The sequence below is a fragment of the Anabrus simplex genome, chromosome 1, assembly GCF_040414725.1.
Source record: "Anabrus simplex isolate iqAnaSimp1 chromosome 1, ASM4041472v1, whole genome shotgun sequence".
NCBI lineage: Eukaryota > Metazoa > Arthropoda > Insecta > Orthoptera > Tettigoniidae > Anabrus > Anabrus simplex.
In genome coordinates, this window is record NC_090265.1 from 768,396,773 (window position 1) to 768,417,627 (window position 20,855).

Consider the following 20,855-nt stretch of genomic DNA (forward strand, 5'->3'; position numbering starts at 1 on the left):
CCATACAAGTCCGACATCATGGGGAACTCGTCACAGCTGAAATCTTACAGTAATCCAAGTGGGTAACACTTTTACACTCGTCACACGTCCTCTATTTCAGAGTTTACACCCGCATTCACAGTAAGAATCGGGTGGCTCACGAGATTCGAGCCCCTGATTCAAAGTAACACGTTGGGTGATACCAAATTATGAATTTGACTGACTCATTAAAGCCGGCACTGTCTCAGCCGAATTCCAATACTTGTTTGCAAATTATGCTCGCGGGTTTTTACTAGTTTGACACGCAGCACAGGAACAATACCTAGGCTCGTTTGGCCTCCCGTTCACTTCACAAAGCGTGCTGGACACAATGGCGCTTTCAATACACGGTCAAGGGTTTCTGACTTAAACTGGGGCACCGCGGGATATAGTGTCCTCCTCACCGACCCGTAAAAGAACAACTGTCTCTGCAAGGGCCTGTTCGGCCTATATTATCTTGCCCGCCGGAAGCTCGGGGGCGTCAACGTTCACGGTTCATTAAGAACAAGAGCTCCTTTCGTACCAAGAATTGACGATATTTGAATAGTGCATCTTGTAGCCCTCTGTCTCCTCTTTCATTTGAGCCTGGCGTGCTGGACCGACGATCAGCAGTTTTTATGTAATTTGCTTCCCGCCTTTGATTAATTCATAGCGTCCTCTGGGGGGTGGAGCTATCTCCTAAGCGCGATTCTTGGCGTGGGTGACGCCGCTGTATCCACATGTGTTAGCGATATGTTACATCTTGACAGCTGGTGACCTCATTTCTTCCCCTGCATAAGTTATTACATATTTTTAGTCTGGAGAACGCGGAAAATTCCGCTCTATTCAATGGTGTGTCTCGCATAATTTTCCTATGTCTGGATTAAAATATCATTCTATTGTTTACGCGCCAAAATCCGACGTTGGCACCCGTGACACGTGCATAAAAAACCGGAAGTTCCTTATGTTCGTTTGGAACTCGGGGAGGCTAGGCTCCACCTCGGGGCGTATCTGACTATTCCAGCATCGCGTCCCCTTCTATCTCTCTCTGCACGTTGAGAGCGTACTTCCGCGAGGGCTTGGCTGTTGCTTTGTCTTTCCATTGTTCGCAGGCGCTCTTTTCGCGGGTTCCGTTCTGGCCGGACGCCGCTCGATCCCCTTCGCCCATACTGCTACCAATGACGCGACCTTTAGGAGTAATTTTAATGGAGTATAGAGGCCCATATCATTCCCATGGAGCTGTACAGGACACTGTACGGTTTCACTGTGTCTGGCACTCAAAATGAAGAAAATGAACTTTTTATGCCATCTAGTTTCAAAACTAAGAACTGTGAAAAATTGCAATTTTATCCATCAGAGGGTATTCATGGATACATATTACATAATTGAAAAACTCATTTTGGCAAAAAAAAAAAAGAAAAAAAAGAGTCATGATCTGGTTCTTGCAATCAGGTCTTCAACTCGGTATGCCACACCGCTGTACTGAACGTTGTACTGTACTGACAGCTCGAGGACACTGTGCACACAGAGGCGTGGCCGCACTATCTCCTCATGCCCCAGTTTAACCTCCGTAACGTCTTCATTACGATTTTGATGATGTGAACTAATTAAATCATAGACGTACTTTTGAAAGTCATGTTTTGTGCGAATGAATGGTAGGTCGAGTTATGTCCTTGACCGTCTGCTAATCTTGGTTTCTGCAACATGCGGTACTGATAACCTCGTGCCTCATGTCTATAAGTAGCTGAAAGCTGGCTTAACATTGCCAGATCCTGAAGAACACCTTACCTACAAACTCAGTGATTTTTTTCCACTGAGCATTCGATTTAAGTGGGTGAAAAGTGAAAGTTCTCAATTTACCGGTGTGTTCTGCCTGTTTGATCTGAAACACTCGCGAACGGATAATTAAATCATTAATTATAGTGATAGTAAACTAATAAAATAAAATGAATTATATAGAGTGCTTAATGACGAGGTACACGTTTCACTACTTTACATTTAGTAAAGTCTTTACAGAACATGCTCCTTGAACAAATTCTGCGAGCTGTATGATGTTTATTAATTCTAGTAATTTCCTGAACATTTTTGTCTAATTTCCGTAATTAATATTTTGCAGGTATTTGTCTCACACGATTTTCCTTCATAAAATTAGCATTTTAATTTTTGCAACAAATTGTGTATACTCTATTTGTAATCAAATTCGCATAAGCTTATATTTTTTCTAGCTAAATTACTTTTGCAGTATTTGTTATATCTGCATTTTAATTATTTTTATTTTTTTGCATCAAATTTTCAGCTAATTTTTTTTGCACAATTCTTTCTTATAAAACATGAATATTAATTTTCAGCTGGTGTTGTTTCCACCATTCTTCTTCTATCAAATTTGCATATTTGTTGCAGTTAAACGGCGTTTTCACTTTAAATCACTGGACATTCACACGATTCTTTTGCAGATATGAATATATTTTTCTTATTCGATCTTCTTTTCATGTCATTGTTATTAGTTATTAGTCAGTCATCATCAGTCACCACTGCTCTCCATTTATAACAGTCGCCCAAGTGGCAGATTCCCTATAAAGTGGTTACGTAATATTTTCTTAAATAATTTGAAAGATGTTGGAATATTACCGAATATCTCCTTCGGTAAATTATTCCAATGCCTAGCTTTTTTTTCCCTATAAAAGAATATTTGTCCCAATTTTCAATCTTGAATTCCAACTTTATCTCCGTATTGCGATCTTTCCTACTTTTAAAAACACCACTCGAACTTATCCGCCTGCTAATGTAATTCCTCGTCATCTCTCCACTTATTTATTTATTTATTTATTTATTTATTTATTTATTTATTTATTTCGTATGGCATGTACAAATTTGTCGGAATTTTCTTTCTCATACTGGAGTATCCTCTGATTGCTGGGATATCCATAAAGCAAAGCTTCAATGTAGTTGCTCTCTTGGCACCACTCAGCAATCACGTAAAGTTACACGTATGGACGTGCAGCAACGACAACCCCGACAGGACAACAAATAGAGATTGCCCTTTCGACGAATGGCTGCCGTAAGTAGGGCATAACAAAGAACTAGTGGAGTGCTAATGGTTTCGATGGTATGAATGGAGAAAATTCAATATGGTGACAGTTAGGGCAAGATTTCAAGACCAAGAAATAACACTCTTAGCAGATTAATTTATGGACCCATTATACAGAATCCAATAAGGAGGAACTTGGGACAATAAAGTTAATCCAATATACACCATAAAAACAACAAAAATAGATCGTATATTACGGAAATAGCACTTGAACACTATCACCATATAAAACAACAAAAGCACAGAAATTCTCTGGAAACCACAAACATAAATGATATCTCGAATAAAGATGTCAAAAAGCATTCATCTCCACTGCATATGATCTTCATGGCCTAGTATTGATGAGAGCTTGAAACATCCCGCTTAGTCGAAGAGCTCGTCTCCTTTCTCCCAAGTCTTCCTAGCCCAAAGTTTGCAATATTCTTCTTCTCTTGTCGGATATCACCAAGAACAAATCGTGCTGCGTTTATTTGGATATTTTCAGTTCTGGAATCAAGTAATCCTGGTGAGGGTCCCATATGCTGCAACCATACTCAAATGGGGGTCATAGCGGAAATGTATCCGCTCTCTCCCTTACGTACTTACCAGAACTCCCTAAATACTCGCATAACCAAAAATGTATTCACAATCCCGTTTATGTGATTACCCCAATGAAGAACTTCCCTTACATTAACACCTAGGTCCACACAAAACCGTGGTAAAATTCCACGAACTCAAATAAATATGAAAGACAATGAAGTCATCTTAAAACATCGTCAGAACCTCTCCTCCCAAGAAAATCATAGAAAATAATATTCACATACATAAAATTCTAGTATACTCAGCCCAAAATAATTCAAGCAAATCCACCTCTTCTGCATTCAGCATTAACTCCGAAACCAACTCCGATTCACCATCTGTGAATCAAAAGTTGCCCAGTTAGTTTCAGCTAAACAAGAAGAAAATCGTGCTAATATAAGTAGAAAGTTCGAAAACATGAATCACACATAACCTTGAAAACTTATAAAACTCATGAGACAGTATCTATCGACCAAAAATATCTCAACATCAACACGATAATTAAATCTGAGAGGACTTCACCTCTTGGTAAAACTTACAACGTGATTTTTCATCCCGTTTGACATCATATCATTACCGCTCACAATCTTATAACTTTTGTTTTTGTTTGCACTTCTCTAAAATCTGAACTTGCATCAAGGAAAAGATCCTAGATCATGTCGGTTGTACAAATAAAACACACTCCCATGCAAATGTTCATACAAGTATCTTCAATATTATGGTGAAAACTACCTGTAAAATTTACGGGCAACGAGCAACAAACATGGCACAGTGGTATTAATAAGCACAGCATTTTTATGCCGTGGACATAACTAAACAGTGTTACCAGACTCGAAAACGAAGTATAGAGGGGACACAGAACAGTACCACAATCTCGGGCTCAGAGAAGTCTACCCCATATGAGGGGTCTGAACCATCATCTCGATCTACCCAACATGATAGGTCTAAACCACCATCTCGGTCTACCTCACATGAGGGGTCTGAACCATCATCTCGGTCTACCTCACATGAGGGGTCCAAAACCATCATCTCGGTCAACCTCACACGAGGGGTCTGAACCACCATCTGGAGCTCAGAGAACTCTACCCCACATGAGGGGTCTGAACCATCATCTCGATCTACCCAACATGATAGGTCTAAACCACCATCTCGGTCTACCTCACATGAGGGGTCTGAACCATCATCTCGGTCTACCTCACATGAGGGGTCCAAAACCATCATCTCAGTCAACCTCACACGAGGGGTCTGAACCACCATCTGGAGCTCAGAGAACTCTACCCCACATGAGGGGTCTGAACCATCATCTCCGTCTACTCCACATGAGGGGTCTGAACTATCATCTCGAGTTCATAGAATTCTACCCCACATGAGGGGTCTGAACCAACATCTTGGTCTACCCCACATGAGGGTTCTGAACCATCATCTCGGTCTACCTCACATGAGGGGTCTGAACTACCATCTCGAGCTCAGAGAACTATGCCCCAAATGATGGGTCTGAACCATCACCTCTGTCTACTTCACATGAGGGGTCTGAACCACCGTCGCCACCTCAATGAACTCTACCCCACATGAGGGGTCTGAACCGACATCTCGGTCTACCCCACACGAGGGTTCTGAACCATTCATCTCGGTCTACCTCACATGAGAGGTCTGAACTATTATCTCGGTCTACCCCACATGAGGGGTCTGAACTACCATCTCAATCTCAGAGAACTCTAGCCCACATGAGGGTTCTGAACCAACATCTCGGTCTACCCCACATGAGGGGTCTGAACCACCATCTCGAGCTCAGAGAACCACCGTCTAGGTCTACCCCACGTGAGGGGTCTGAACCACCGTCTAGGTCTCGAGCTCAAAGAATTATACCCCACACGATCATCTCGAGCTCAGAGAATTGTACCCCACACGAGGGATTTGAACCACGTTTTTTGGGCTCGGAGAAGTCTACCCCACATGAGGGGTCTGAACCAACATCTCGGTCTACCACTCACGATATGGAAAGTCGTCCATTTTTCAACAACAAGAAAGTTGAATTTGGGTAGTGTTATTATTGTGGGATTCAAAGCCGTCAAATTCGTTTGTGAATCGCAGGGCCCTCCCCACCTCGCTCACATTTCCAGCCACTTGTACCGAATGTGGACACATGACGTCGTTACACTAAGCTTATGTAACCTGACATACCCTCAGCTGACGTCACACGTTAGCATAAATTAACTGAAACAGATTACGTTTATCAGATATTTTTGGAGCATAGCAACTGTACGGAAACGAAACATGGACAATAACTGGCGCGGAAAGAAGGAAATTTACGAGTTCATAAAAAGTGGCGTTGTTGCAGTAGAATGCTGAGACTCAGTTGGGTAGAATGGTTAACAAATGAAGACATACTGAATCGAGCTATGTCCAGAGAATGATACGACAAAAATATTATTTTTTCTCGGTATTGGCCAAATTAGGACCATGTAAAATAACCTACCCCATTCATTTCCGTTTGTTTCCTTCTTCCTCTCTTGCTTTTCAACAGTTGTTCATTATTTCACTGTGTTTCTTCCTCCTTTCTTCTCTCCAGATATTATACCGTTCCTTCTTTTCTTTCTCCCGGAAATCCTTGAAATGTTGTATCAATCCCCTACTAGTTCTTCCGTCCTGGGTTATTCCCAACTCTGCTATATCTCTCTTTATCAACTGGTCCTCACTCTTACTCTTGTGTAAAAATGTGTAGCCTATTGTGAGTCTGAAATTATCTCTTCGTTATCGTACCAGAAATTCTTTCAGTTTCTTTATTTTGGCAGAGGTCTTCATTCTTCCTGTGTCTGGACTCCCCATTTTCAGTCTTTAATGGTCCCCGGAATTTTCTTAGAATTGTTCTTTCCTTTTTCGTGGAGAACATACACTCTGTAGTATAGAGACATTTCGGTTTTAATTACTGTCTTGCAGTGAATCACTTACTTACTTACTTACTTACTTACTTACTTACTTACTTACTCCATGGCTCTACGGTCCTTCAAGGACCTTGGCCTCCTTGACCACAGCTCTCCAGTCGTCCCGGTCTTCAGCACGCCTACGCCACCTCCTGACTCCAACGGTCCTCAGATCAGTCTCCACATCATCCAGCCATCTCATCCGGGGCCGACCTCTCCTTCTCCTGCCCCCAAGGTGTCCTGTCAGTGCTTTCCTTGGAAGTCTTCCCTCCTCCATCCGTTGTACATGCCCCAGCCATCCAATTCGTCTTATTTTGATTGATGTCACCAAGTCTGGCTCCTTATAGAATAATCTTATTTATTCATTTGTTCTGATTCTCCATAAATCTCCCTCCTTCATCCGTCCAAATATCTCCCTCAGTACTTTCCTTTCCCACACATTTAATCTCCTCTCTGTGGCCTCAGTCAATACCCATGCCTCACTCCCATACATAAGCACTGGTTTAATTATTGTTTTCTAGAGAGTCAGTTTTAATTTCTACTGCTTCAAAGGTGTAACCATCCACTTGGAGGTTTTCAGTGTTCCTTCCATTTCTCTCCGTTACCATATATTTAGATTTAGCCTCACTTATCTCCAAGCTCAAGGACCAAGCCGCATCTTTCAGCTTCCTCAAGGCAGTTGTAAGTGCCTCGTTACTTCTAGCAGATATCAACACATCATCTGCATAAGCCAAAATTTGGATCAGTCTATTGTAAATATTACTACCCGGATTAGTAGTTACTGATCTTACAGCTTTCTCCAACACTAGATTAAATAACACTGGTGATAAGGGGTCTCCCTACCTTAGGCCTTCTTCGGTTCTGAAAGATCTTGACAGACTTCCCTGCACTTTTACCCGACTTCTGCTGTTCTCCAGGGTCATCTTAGTCAATTTTATTAACTTCTGTGGGAATTTAAACTCCTTCATTGTTTCCCACAATGCCGATCTCTTAACTTTGTCATAGGCTTGTTTAAAATCTATAAAAAGATGCCCTAGTCGAACGTTGTATTCATATGTCTTTTCCAGAGTCATTCTCATGGTGAAAATATGGTCCATCGTCGATCTTCCAGGTCTGAAACCAGCTTGGTACTGCCCTATAATTCTTTCTGATCTACTACTAACTCTCTTTGTTATGGCTGTAGAGAGGATTTTGTATACTATACTCAGTAAGGATATACCTCGATAATTCTTGCATTGCATGCGTGACCCCTTCTTATGTATAGGACATATATTTGCTAGTGTCCAGTCCTCCGGCATTGTAACTGTTTCCCATACCTTTTTAATTATCTCGTGTATTTTTTTCACCAACACTTCTCCTCCATGTTTTACCATTTCTGCTGTTATGAGGTCATTCCCTGGGGCTTTACTGCTCTTCAGTTGTTTTATAATCTCTCTTATTTCTTCAATCGATGGTGATCCCAAATCGTCTTCATCCTCATCTCCATTCTTCTCATCCATCTCTTCCTCCTCACACTCATCTCCATATTCACCCTCCTCATCTCTCTCTGAAGTTTCCATACGGTCTGATCCTTCTTTTTCTTCATTTATTGGTCTGACAGAAAATAATGTTTCAAAATGTTTTGCCCATTTTTCCATAATTCGTTCTTTCCCAACAATGAGTCTATCAGTCTCATCCTTAAGCATATTCACTCTGGGTTGATATACCTTCTTTACTTGTCCAACCCCATGAAAGAATTTTCTGCCTTGTTTGTTTTCAGAATTCTTCTGTATTTCATCCACTCTCTCCTTTTCTTCTATTCTTTTCTTGTTCCTTATCAATGTCTTTGCTATTCTCCGTTTCTCTTTAAAAACTGCCATATTATTTCGAGTGGGTCTCTGTAGCATTCTTGTCGGGCAAGATTTCTCTCTTCCAGAACCTTACCCACTTCGTCATACAATTTATTTCTATTCTGTTTCCTTCTCTCTCCAAGTACTTCCTGCGCCGTTGTATTTATTGCTAGCTTGGTTTCCTCCCACATTGTGTTGATGTCCACATCTCCGCTTCTGCCCATCTGTAGCTTTCTTTGCAGCCGGTCTCTATACTCTTCCTCCTTCTTCTCATCCGTTAACAGTTCTACATTATAGATCTTGCTCTGCTCAGCTCTGTCCCTGGGTTTAATTGCCAGTCTTTCTCGGAACTTTATCCTCACCAGTATGTGATCTGAATCACTGTCTGCACCACGCATGCTTCTCACATCCATTATATTGGAGGCATGTCGCGCATCTATCAGCACATGGTCTATCTGGTTCTTTGTCAGACCGTCCGGTGATATCCACGTCTCTTTATGGATCTCCTTATGGGGAAAACATGTGCTCTTAATCACCAGTTCCTTGCTAAAGGCAAAGTCAATCAATTTCCACCCGTTTTCATTGGATTCTTGGTGTTTACTATGATATCCTGCCACTGGGTGGTTTTCTTTCTCTTTGCCTACTTTGGCATTATGATCCCCTAGGACAACTTTAACATCATACTTGGGCAACTTGTCATATACTTGTTCCATTTTTTCATAGGCATGTTCTTTCTCTTCCTCATCGGCATCCTCTGTTGGTGCATGGACACTAATTAGTGATGTGTTGGCAAATCTCCCTCTCAATCTTAACCGGCATAGTCTGGGGCTTATGGCTTCATATTCAATCACATTATGACTGACCGATTTCTTGACCATAAACCCTGTTCCTATTCTATTTTCTTCCTCCCCACTATTGAACAAAATATAGTGCTGTAGATCTGTCACCTCGATTGTCTTCCATCTTATCTCCTGTAATGCTGCCACATCTATCTGATATTTAAGTAATTCCTCCTCCAATTTTCTACTAGCCCCGGCCTGAAAGATACTTCTCACATTCCATGTTCCAATATATCCGTATCGTTGCCATTTAGCGCGCTTTAGCCGTCGTAAGTTTGGGACCGTCCGGTTATCTTGATTTGGTTTCTGAACAATATGTAGTTTTGTGGTAGTGGAGTTGTTAGTCCCACGTACCAACCCCCAACCTGGAGGACCAGGGTATCATTCTTAGTCTGGATCATCACCTTAGACCTGTCCGACTTGGGTGGCCCTACCAGGAGCATATGCTCCCGCCGGCATAGCTCTAAGGATCATTTGAACACGTAAGCCTCCAAAACACCCGGCAAAATGTATTTTGCCTTCGTCAAGGTGGTAATACCATCGGGAGGTCGCACTCTCTCACACCAGTATTAATTGTAAGTCTTTCTCGTATGATTATTATTATTATTATTATTATTATTATTATTATTATTATTATTATTATTATTATTATTATTATTATTATTATTGCGTTCCGGCCTCCTAAGGACCTCGTTACAATTTCAATTGTTCCTCCTTAGTTGTTTTCCGAGCTACCACCTGGGGTAGTGCTTTCATTCAGCGGACTTTCCATTCTGCAATTGAAATTGTAGGCCTACATTGTACAAGGTAGGAAATTAATTCCAAGATAAGATCGGAGTGTTAGTCCGAAATGATTTTGTATTCGTGCTTTACTCCACTAGGTTCTTCCGCTCTCTCCGCCGTTGGGACATTAAATTCCTCATCCGGCTTCGAGACCGTTGACCAGGTTTCACCTGTAACCCTAGGCAGGGGCCCTTACAGGGTACTACCATCCGGAGCCAGATGGACCCAGGTTTTTTTACCAGGTTGTTACTCCTCCCCCTCCTCCTTCCCCATCACTTGCAAGATGAGGCCCCGGGCTTGGGACCGGCAATGGCGGAGTTTATTATTATTATTATTATTATTATTATTATTATTATTATTATTATTATTATTATTATTATTATTATTATTATTATTATTATTATTATTATTATTATTTTGTTGTTGTTGTTGTTGTTGTTGTTGTTGTTGTTGTTGTTGTTGTTGTTGTTGTTGTTGTTGTTACGGAAATATTATGGTTTACAGAGGTGAAAGAATGGCATGAATGGGTGGATATTATTAAAAAGTCGGAAGATTAATTTAAAACTTCAAAATTGGAGTTATGTTTTTTCTTTGTGTCTTTTTTTCTTTTCAGATTTTCTTTACTTTACACTCTGCTTAGCAGGTAACAAATCAGGTACAAAAATTTATCTCGTAAGCTTGAGGAACAAATTTAGAGAAGACAAGAGTAATCAGATAACAATAAATTAACATTTTTAGCTTGAAGCTCCCTAATCACAAATTTTACCCGTCCACTACTGCTCCTTTCAATCAACGGTCAAGGAGACGGATCTCCCAATTTCTTTTACACCAATAGAAGAGCATATTTTCTCTACAAATTTACACTTTCCAGCCTATCAAAGGCACAACCTACGTTTAACAAAATTAAACAGTACTCAATGCCTTAACTGCTCAACAGTCTGATATGTTTAACAAGAAATGAATGAAAGAGTTTAACAGGGGTAACAAGTACCCATTCTTTGGGAAAAACAAGAGGATAAAGTTACTGGCCAAAAACCAGAATGGTAAGGAGGCGAACACTTGGACTCCTTGAAAATTTACATGAAATTCATAGATAGGTTTTAAAGGTTACAAAATCATAGTCACCTCAACATCAGGTTGAAAGGGAATACAAAAGGGTCCCTCACTCTTTATTCCCTAAGTTCTGTTAAGTTCTTTAGGCTTGTTTGAAATTTACATATGAGAAAATAAAGTTACATCACTACAGATTGGAAACCTTCCCCTCGAGCTACCTATGAAAGAAATCGCGTGTTAATCGGAATCTGCCAATACCTTGAGCTGGTGGACCTCCCGAAGTTGGATAAGGCAGCCCCCGCCCCCGTTACGAACACACTATAGACTGGAGCGATCGCAAAGACAACATGGCTCACCAGCCCTCGGCTTTTATAGCGGAGAGGAAAGTTCCAGAAAACCCTGGGTCAAGGCCCTGACACCCCCCCCCCCAATTCTTATTGGTTAATTTAATAAATATCAGAAAATTTTGATTGGTAGATAAATAAATGTACAAAATTGTTCATTGGCCAACGCCTTAAGTTGGCGGGAAGAGAGAGAGTGTTGATAACTTTTGAACATCAAAAACAAACACTAAATATTCCGGTTTAGGAAACATCAACACACAAAATTCATCTTGAATTTTAATACTTCAGCTTCACCCCAGAGGGCGCGACATAAGTTGATAGTAGCGACATCTGTTGAGAAATGTTCACACTATTTCCAAAATGAATTTCAGATTTCCTGATCTAGACGGCCTTCTATAAGGCGCTAGTTTTAAACGCACGGGGCGGGTGTACCTCCGGTACAATTATTATTATTATTATTATTATTATTATTATTATTATTATTATTATTATTATTATTATTATTCACTCTTTCATCGTTATGCCCAACTAAGGAGCGTGATTGAATTTATTTAGCTGATATCGTTGCCTTTTCCTTCTCCCAAAATTTCTTCATCTTCTCGCTGTGACTTTTCTTGCGATCTTCTGACCAGATTTGGTTGTTGGTAGTGCTTGGATGATCTTTGAAGCGGTAATTATCGAGTGATTTTCTGAACTTAGATTTGTCTAACACAATGCCATCTGTAATGCCTATTTCTTACTTTCATTGATAGAGCAATGTTCAGAATTATTTTGGTCAATCTCTGATTACTCATTTTGAGAATACATCCTTACAATTTCAAGCATCTTTTCCTAAAAGTGACTGAGATTTTCTCTGAGTGTTGGTACAGGTCATGAGATTTCCTTATTATCTAGATTCCCCCTGAGCATACTAGAAAGAAAAATTCCTGAAGATTTGTCCCTCTCCCGGTCTAGAAAGCCAAGAATAATGGCCGAGAGGATCCGTCGTGCTGACCACACGACATTTCGTAATCTGCAGGCCATCGGGCTGAGCAGCGGTCGCTTGGTGGGCCATGGCCTTTCGGGGCTCTTGCGCCATGGGGTTTGGTTTATTTGTCTCTCTGCTCCCAATGATCAGTGTTTCAGATGCATATAGTGCTTCAGGCTTGATTACAGTGTTATAATGTCTTAATTTTGCATTTAATATTATTATTATTATTATTATTATTATTATTATTATTATTATTATTATTATTATTATTATTAACTTTATTGGTCACATTTCCATTTGAGTCGTTCCACGTTCACTTCCTCTTTGAAGGTTGTACTCTTTGATTCATCTGATCTGCCCAGTACTCTTTCACTCGTTCCGGTCGTAATTTTGCTGAATTCGTCTGAAATCGCTATATCCCTTCTATGTGTCATTAATGCTATAAACTTGTGAGTCTTAAGAAGGCTGTTAATTTTTTTTTTTTTTTTTTTTCCCTGCTATCTCGAGTCGAGCTGCTTTAATATCCTGCTGAGTTTTGTGGATCCATTGCCCTCCTGTCATCTTTCCAATATTTCTCATCACTACTTGTCGTCAAATCCGGTTTTCTGGCAGTCACAAGATGTGAAAAATATACGAGATTATTTTCTTATTCATTGTGTTGGTGATTGGGTCAATCTGTCCATAGATAGTTCCATTAGGAAGGATTCCCCAGACTCCTTCGACATGGACATTTTATTTATTTAGCGTATGGCATAAAATCTACGTATACAATTGAATATATTACAATAACAAGAAAACAATTTCATATCAGGACTAGCTGTTGTACCGTGCTTCGCTACGGAATTCTACATTGTATACAGAATTATAGGTTATGTAGTGTACACGTTGTGAGTAAGATTGTATTAAATTGCATAGCTCTTAACGATACCCCAGAAACTCGACGGGGAAGGTGCCAAACGTTTTTCTCATGAGAAGCCTGGGTTAGGAAATTTTCATTGCCTACCATCAGTCACAATCAAGTTGGGGAGTTTTCATTATAACGGCAAACTATCACTGTCCAGCTGCCTTTTACATCCTTAGAAAGACTGCCATAGCGGTAGGAATGTCGCGATTAAAAACAATGCTTTCATATGAAATACTCGATGAAATGAAAAACCACACATTTTCTCACTTTTAACGAACAGTACTACGCTGCCGATCTTACAGTCCAAAGTTCCTCAGGTGGAATGACCAGGCCACAGACAGCAGTGAACACTCCTCTCCCCTTATTCCGTTAAGTATACACACTGCTCATTCCAATCAGCGCGTCGGAGTAGGGATTAAATAGCTGGAATACTATGATGAACCAGTGTGTTACATACCACCAGTATCAGAAAATGTATAAACTAGAGAAATGACATGCTAAAGAAGAAAGTTATCTAAATCCCCAGCTATTTTGCGCCAATATTCAGACAGGCTATTATACTCGGTACGCAGCAGTAATCTCATCTATCGGAGTTGAGAGGCAGCTTAAGAGACAAACAACATCACAACAAACAATGGTCAATGTAATGTTATTGTTGATCACTTTTATGAGCTTCCGATATTGTAGGCCTTCATATTTAGTCTCCTTCCGACTCTGAAATATCACTTTTACCATAATTGGTACGGTAAAACTGAATAAAACAAATGCTGGGAAATTGTATTCTCTGTAACTTTTGTTATGTAGTACTTTTCGATAGGAATGTTAATATAAGTATTGAAAAATTAAATTTTAGGCACCTTCCCCTAAACTACAATTTCATTCAGCGTGAATAAAATTATGTATATTCGAAATAGACTTTCAACGTATTAGGTCGTGTTACGTACATTTAGTACGTGTTGAAGAGATGTTAAGTACAAAACAAAAATGGCCAGCCGGCCACCAGTGGGATCCGAACCCACAACCTCCCGATTTCGCGTCGGTTGCTCTACCAATTGAGCTATGGTGGCCCAGGCCATCTTTGTTCTGTTGGAAAGGATCTGAGCTACAGGTCTGGCACTGCTGCTAGCACACTGTAGAGTGCGTTTAAGTTTCTTATTCCCCGACACTATATACCGATTTTCATTAAATTCTGTCTACCCTTTTTCTCGTGGCTCGGCGTTGATATACAGTAGACTTAGCAACAAAAATACAAAGTTATGAATATTTCTGTTATAGGCCTTACTTACCTGTCTTATACAGGTATAAGACATAAATGATCGGAAATTTAATTCTCCATAACTTTAGTTGTGTAGTATTTCGATAGGGCCACTAATAACAAATATTTCAGAATTAAATTTTAGGCATTCCCCTAACCTGCCATTTCACTCTGCGTGAATAAAATAATTTATAGCCTCGATTGTAGTGGCTTATTCCCCGACTTTACATACTGATTTTCATTCAATTCTCTTCAGCCATTTTCTCGTAATGCGCGTACATACATGCATACGGATAAACAGACAGACAGAGATGACGGAAAATTAAAAAGTGTATTTTCCTGTTGTCCGAATCTGTGGTGTAGTGGTTAGCGTGATTAGCTGCCACCCCCGGAGGCCCGGGTTCGATTCCCGGCTCTGCCACGAAAATTTGAAAAGTGGTACGAGGGCTGGAACGGGGTCCACTCAGCCTCGAGAGGTCAACTGAGTAGAGGTGGGTTCGATTCCCACCTCAGCCATCCTCGAAGTGGTTTTCCGTGGTTTCCCACTTCTCCTCCAGGCGAATGCCGGGATGGTACCTAACTTAAGGCCACGGCCGCTTCCTTCCCTCTTCCTTGTCTATCCCTTCCAATCTTCCCATCCCTCCACAAGGCCCCTGTTCAGCATAGCAGGTGAGGCCGCCTGGGCGAGGTACTGGTCATTCTCCACAGTTGTATCCCCCGACCAAGAGTCTGAAGCTCCAGGACACTGCCCTTGAGGCGGTAGAGGTGGGATTCCTCGCTGAGTCCGAGGGAAAAAGCCGACCCTGGAGGGTAAACAGATGATGATGATGATTTTCCTGTTACTGTGGACACGTCTGATACAGAAATATCATCATCATCATCATCATCATCTGTTTACCCTCCAGGGTCGGCTTTTCCCTCGGACACAGCGAGGGATCCCACCTCTACCGCCTCAAGGGCAGTGTCCTGGAGCTTCAGACTCTTGGTCGGGGGATACAACTGGGGAGAATGACCAGTACCTCGCCCAGGCGGCCTCACCTGCTATGCTGAACAGGGGCCTTATGGAGGGATGGGAAGATTGGAAGGGATAGGCAAGGAAGAGGGAAGGAAGCGGCCGTGGCCTTATGGTAGGTACCATCCCGGCATTCGCCTGGAGGAGAAGTGGGAAACCACGGAAAACCACTTCCAGGATGGCTGAGGTGGGAATCGAACCCACCTCTACTCAGTTGACCTCCCGAGGCTGAGTGGACCCCGTTCCAGCCCTCATACCACTTTTCAAATTTCATGGCAGAGCCGGGAATCGAACCCGGGCCTCCGGGGGTGGCAGCTAATCACGCTAACCACTACACCACAGAGGCGGACTACAGAAATATCACTGTTTTGAAATTCTGAACAATGTACAGACAAACTCTTATTTTATATACATAGATGTCCGGCCCTTCTATCCTCTCTAACACTGCCTCTGATGCTATAAAGAAATAAACCCAGCTACCCGAGATTTTTTTTTTTTTTTACTGTATTTAGCCTACGCAAGGTTTTCATGATTCTTTGTTTTGATGAGCTGGTCAGTTTTTCTTTCGTTTTTAATTTGGAACAGGGCTTCACAATCGTAAGTGGCTTCCAGAAGAGTTACGGTTTTATAGTGTTGGATCTTTGTTGGCATTTCTTTTTATACACTTGTGTCCAAAAGTTAAGCATAAGTTATGAACAGGTTAGAAATTGGGCTCTTTTCATTTTGTTAGTTCTATTTATCTGTTTTTCTCTTTCATCTACGATGTGTGCGATAATTTCTCCAAGATATTTAAATTGTAGAACTAGGTTAATTTTTTGATAATATATAAAGACCATTTATGATCAGGGGTTTCATGGTCATGATCTCAATTTTCTCGAATGATATTTGTAATCCTATTTTTAGGGCGCTTTTTGGAGGCTGATTATCTGAGCACGAACTTCTTCCAAGACAAGGGCTAAGAGAGCTGAATCTCCTCTGCATATTATACAATTGTCCGCAATAATCTGTAGTCACTTTGAATATTTCCTTCGGTGGATCGTTGATAGAAGTAGCCCATTAACAATACCCTGTAATACTCCCAACGTTAGAGAAATTTCATCGGAGTATTTTCTTACCACTTTTACTCTATGCTACGGTCTGTAAAAAGTCTCGGATCGACGGAATCATCCTTTTATCAATTTTCGGATCAGAATGTTACGTGGTTATACATCAAATGTTATTCTCCTTAGCGTTTGTCTCGCCTAGGTGCAGGGTCCGCTCTTTTACAAGCTAATCGAGGGCGTCATTGGAGGTGACACTGAGAAGTTTTATGTACACGGGCCACGGGATCGGCGTCCTGGACTGAGGTTGAACGCCCTTCTGGCCACAGCCTGTTCATTATTACGTATAACATCGCCATACCAAGGCACACGATCTTCTGTATGGGCGCCACTCCAAGAACTGTTCGCGATATGACGCAGCATCCATCGGAGCATGCGCATTTCCATGACATGCAGAGATTGCTCGGTGACCGTCCAACATTCGGATCCGTAAAGGGTCACTCGACGCACGATGATCTTCTAGACCTTGTCCTTTAGATGGGTAGGTATTCTGCGGTCACAGAGGACTCCAGTGACCTGCGGCGCCTCCCCTTTACCCAGACCGCATTAACACGAGCACCAATAAATGCACACACACACATACACACACAATTCGAATCAGCTATGAATGGCCTCACTTATTAATTGCTGTCTATTTATAAGTCTCTTTTCCTTATGGTACAGCAAGCGGTCCGGCCGCCTGTTGCTATACCTAGGGACGGTTAATCCTTACTTTCACTTCCCCAAGTCCAGTCACCTCATACAGCAGCTGTGTGCAGATCGCTGGATTTGAACACAGGTTTACGGATTGCCCCACGGACCGGCTGGGAGATCCGCGGTCGTCTGAGTCATTAGCCCCTTCCTGGAAGTGCCAAAAGGCGCTGCCACGGAGCTGGCACGCAGCAATATGTTTATAGAAACAATCAGTTTCTTCCATTAGTTTCCTGCCCCCTTGCCGACTAAATCAGCGAATACACACGAAAACACGTTTCGTGAAATGGTCCTAATTTGCAACAATATCAAGTGCAAAATTGAACCGACATTGCAGATTTCGAACCAGCTACATATAAAGCCGCGAATAACGTGAGGCCCTCGACATTTATGTCAGGCATGCTGGAGGAAAATCCAATCGCCGAGTCTTGCGCCTGAATATAATGAGTATACTGAAATTTGAAACTGGTTACAGCGGACGTTTGGTTTAACATTCACCGAGCTCGATAGCTGCAGTCGCTTAAGTGCGGCCAGTATCCAGTATTCGGGAGATAGTGGGTTCGAACCGCACTGTCAGCAGCCATGAAAATGGTTTTCCGTGGTTTCCCATTTTCACACTGGGGCTGTACCTCAGTTAATGCCACGGCCACTTCCTTGACACTCCTAGGCCTTTGCTATCCCACAGTCGCCACCTGTGTAAGAGCGACGTAAAGCAACTTGTTAAAAGATGGATTTAACATTCTTCGATCCTGCTGAAGTTAGAGAAGCAAGCAGACAGTCCTAAAACCAACATAATACCGATTATGGTTAACATATTCATAAAACCCGATTCACTATTTCCTCCGCAGATTTGGTTTCGAATATTACATCTTCTGAAAACACTATGCATGTGATGCATTTCATAGAGCTTTCTCATTACTTTTCGCGCTGTTTTATTAGAAATCGTCTCTGACTAGTTGAACTCCGCTTCACGATAATGTCACAATAAGTCAGAGAGATCATGAATCAAGGAACACCGAACACACGACAGACTGGATCTCTCACTGTGCTCCTTATACCGGCCTTGACAATCGCATAAAGCTGTAATTGCAAAGTTTCACCATAATGCCGCTAAGTCACTGACCAAAGAGGATAGAATAGAATGGAGATGTAACTCAATGATAAATTTCGGTACCAAGCCACTAGGCGCTAGTAGTTTCAGTCTCCGATAAGAGATAGCGCCACAGTGCGCATGTTGTGCAATACCTTACTGCTATTATCAACAGATAGCGCAGAGAAGTAGCATCCTGCGCAGTGACGCACATCCGGTTATGCTTACAGCTCCCCTTCCCGATCCCTGCCCCCGACCGACCCACCCCACCGCCCGCCCACTCGTCAATAATAATGCAGTTCTACTACTTCCATGCCCAATACATTGTAATTCATATATTTTTTTATTTCCAAGTACTTACTATGTTGTATATAATGATCTGATACCCCTAGTTCGTATGGCATATTATGTTACTGAGAACATAACCTCACGCCTCAAAGCTGCTTTTAACTTCAAACGAATGATTGACACATTAACACAAAGCTGATATTATAACAAATAAGAAATCCCTTTAAAAGCAAGACAGCAAAGCACACCTTATGCAACCATATGAAAGAGAATGGAGGATCACATCAATATCCAAGTATCACATGAAAATAAAAATAACAGAATTAAATGTACTGAGACAGGAAACATATAGAACTACAATACATTAATAGAAACATTCAGCTTTCAGCCCCTGATGTGTACTCAAACAGGAAATACAGGATTTCTGGAGGACTGGCGAAGATATACACTGACTGACAGAGCAAATGCAACACCAAGAAGGAGTGGTCAGAACTTTATGCCAATTGCAGGGTAGACTGACGTCACTGAGGTATGCTCATGATGTGAAATGCGCCGCTGTGCTGCGCACGTAGCGAACGATAAATGGGACATGGCGTTGGCGAATGGCCCAATTCGTACCGTGATTTCTCAGCCGACAGTCATTGTAGAACGTGTTGTCGTGTGCCACAGGACACGTGTATAGCTAAGAATGCCAGGCCACCGTCAACGGAGGCATTTCCAGCAGACATACGACTTTACGAGGGGTATGGTGATCGGGCTGAGAAGGGCAGGTTGGTCGCTTCGTCAAATCGCAGCCGATACCCATAGGGATGTGTCCACGGTGCAGCGCCTGTGGCGAAGATGGTTGGCGCAGGGACATGTGGCACGTGCGAGGGGTCCAGGCGCAGCCCGAGTGACGTCAGCACGCGAGGATCGGCGCATCCGCCGCCAAGCGGTGGCAGCCCCGCACGCCTCGTCAACCGCCATTCTTCAGCGTGTGCAAGACACCCTGGCTGTTCCAATATCGACCAGAACAATTTCCCGTCGATTGGTTGAAGGAGGCCTGCACTCCCGGCGTCCGCTCAGAAGACTACCATTGACTCCACAGTATAGACGTGCACGCCTGGCATGGTGCCGGGCTAGAGCGACTTGGATGAGGGAATGGCGGAACGTCGTGTTCTCCGATGAGTCACGCTTCTATTCTGTCAGTGATAGTCACCGCAGACGAGTGTGGCGTCGGCGTGGAGAAAGGTCAAATCCGGCAGGAACTGTGGAGCGCCCTACCGCTAGACAACGCGGCATCATGGTTTGGGGCGCTATTGCGTATGATTCCACGTCACCTCTAGTGCGTATTCAAGGCACGTTAAATGCCCACCGCTACGTGCAGCATGTGCTGCGGCCGGTGGCACTCCCGTACCTTCAGGGGCTGCCCAATGCTCTGTTTCAGCAGGATAATGCCCGCCCACACACTGCTCGCATCTCCCAACAGGCTCTACGAGGTGTACAGATGCTTCCGTGGCCAGCGTACTCTCCGGATCTCTCACCAATCTAACACGTGTGGGATCTCATTGGACGCCGTTTGCAAACTCTGCCCCAGCCTCGTACGGACGACCAACTGTGGCAAATGGTTGACAGAGAATGGAGAACCATCCCTCAGGACACCATCCGCACTCTTATTGACTCTGTACCTCGACGTGTTTCTGCGTGCATCGCCGCTCGCGGTGGTCCTACATCCTACTGAGTCGATGCCGTGCGCATTGTGTAACCTGCATATCGGTTTGAAATAAACATCAATTATTCGTCCGTGCCGTCTCTGTTTTTTCCCCAACTTTCATCCCTTTCGAACCACTCCTTCTTGGTGTTGCATTTGCTCTGTCAGTCAGTGTATTTCTAATAAACAAGCACAAGGAACAAAGTTTTACAGCACAAGCACATGCGCACTTGGAATTCAAACAACACAAATACTGTAGCATCATGGGAACTATCACTGAAAATCGATAGAAGTTCGAACAAGGTAAAATTGGGTAAAATCGAATTCAATGCAATCCAGCAATATTATCTCCATAATACTTGACGTGATACGACTAATCCTTTGTTAGAAGGGCCCACTGATTGAGGTTAGACTTGAAATACGTCATTTCGAGACAAACTGCCT

At 42.4% G+C, this 20,855-nt stretch overlaps 1 non-coding gene across 1 annotated transcript; it reads right to left on the bottom strand.

Moving 5' to 3' along the window:
- Positions 1–14,280: 14,280 nt before the first annotated feature.
- On the bottom strand, positions 14,281–14,353 carry TRNAS-CGA (transfer RNA serine (anticodon CGA)). The gene has a single exon. It is a non-coding gene; the product is annotated as a tRNA-Ser (tRNA).
- Between the last annotated feature and the right edge of the window lie 6,502 nt (positions 14,354–20,855).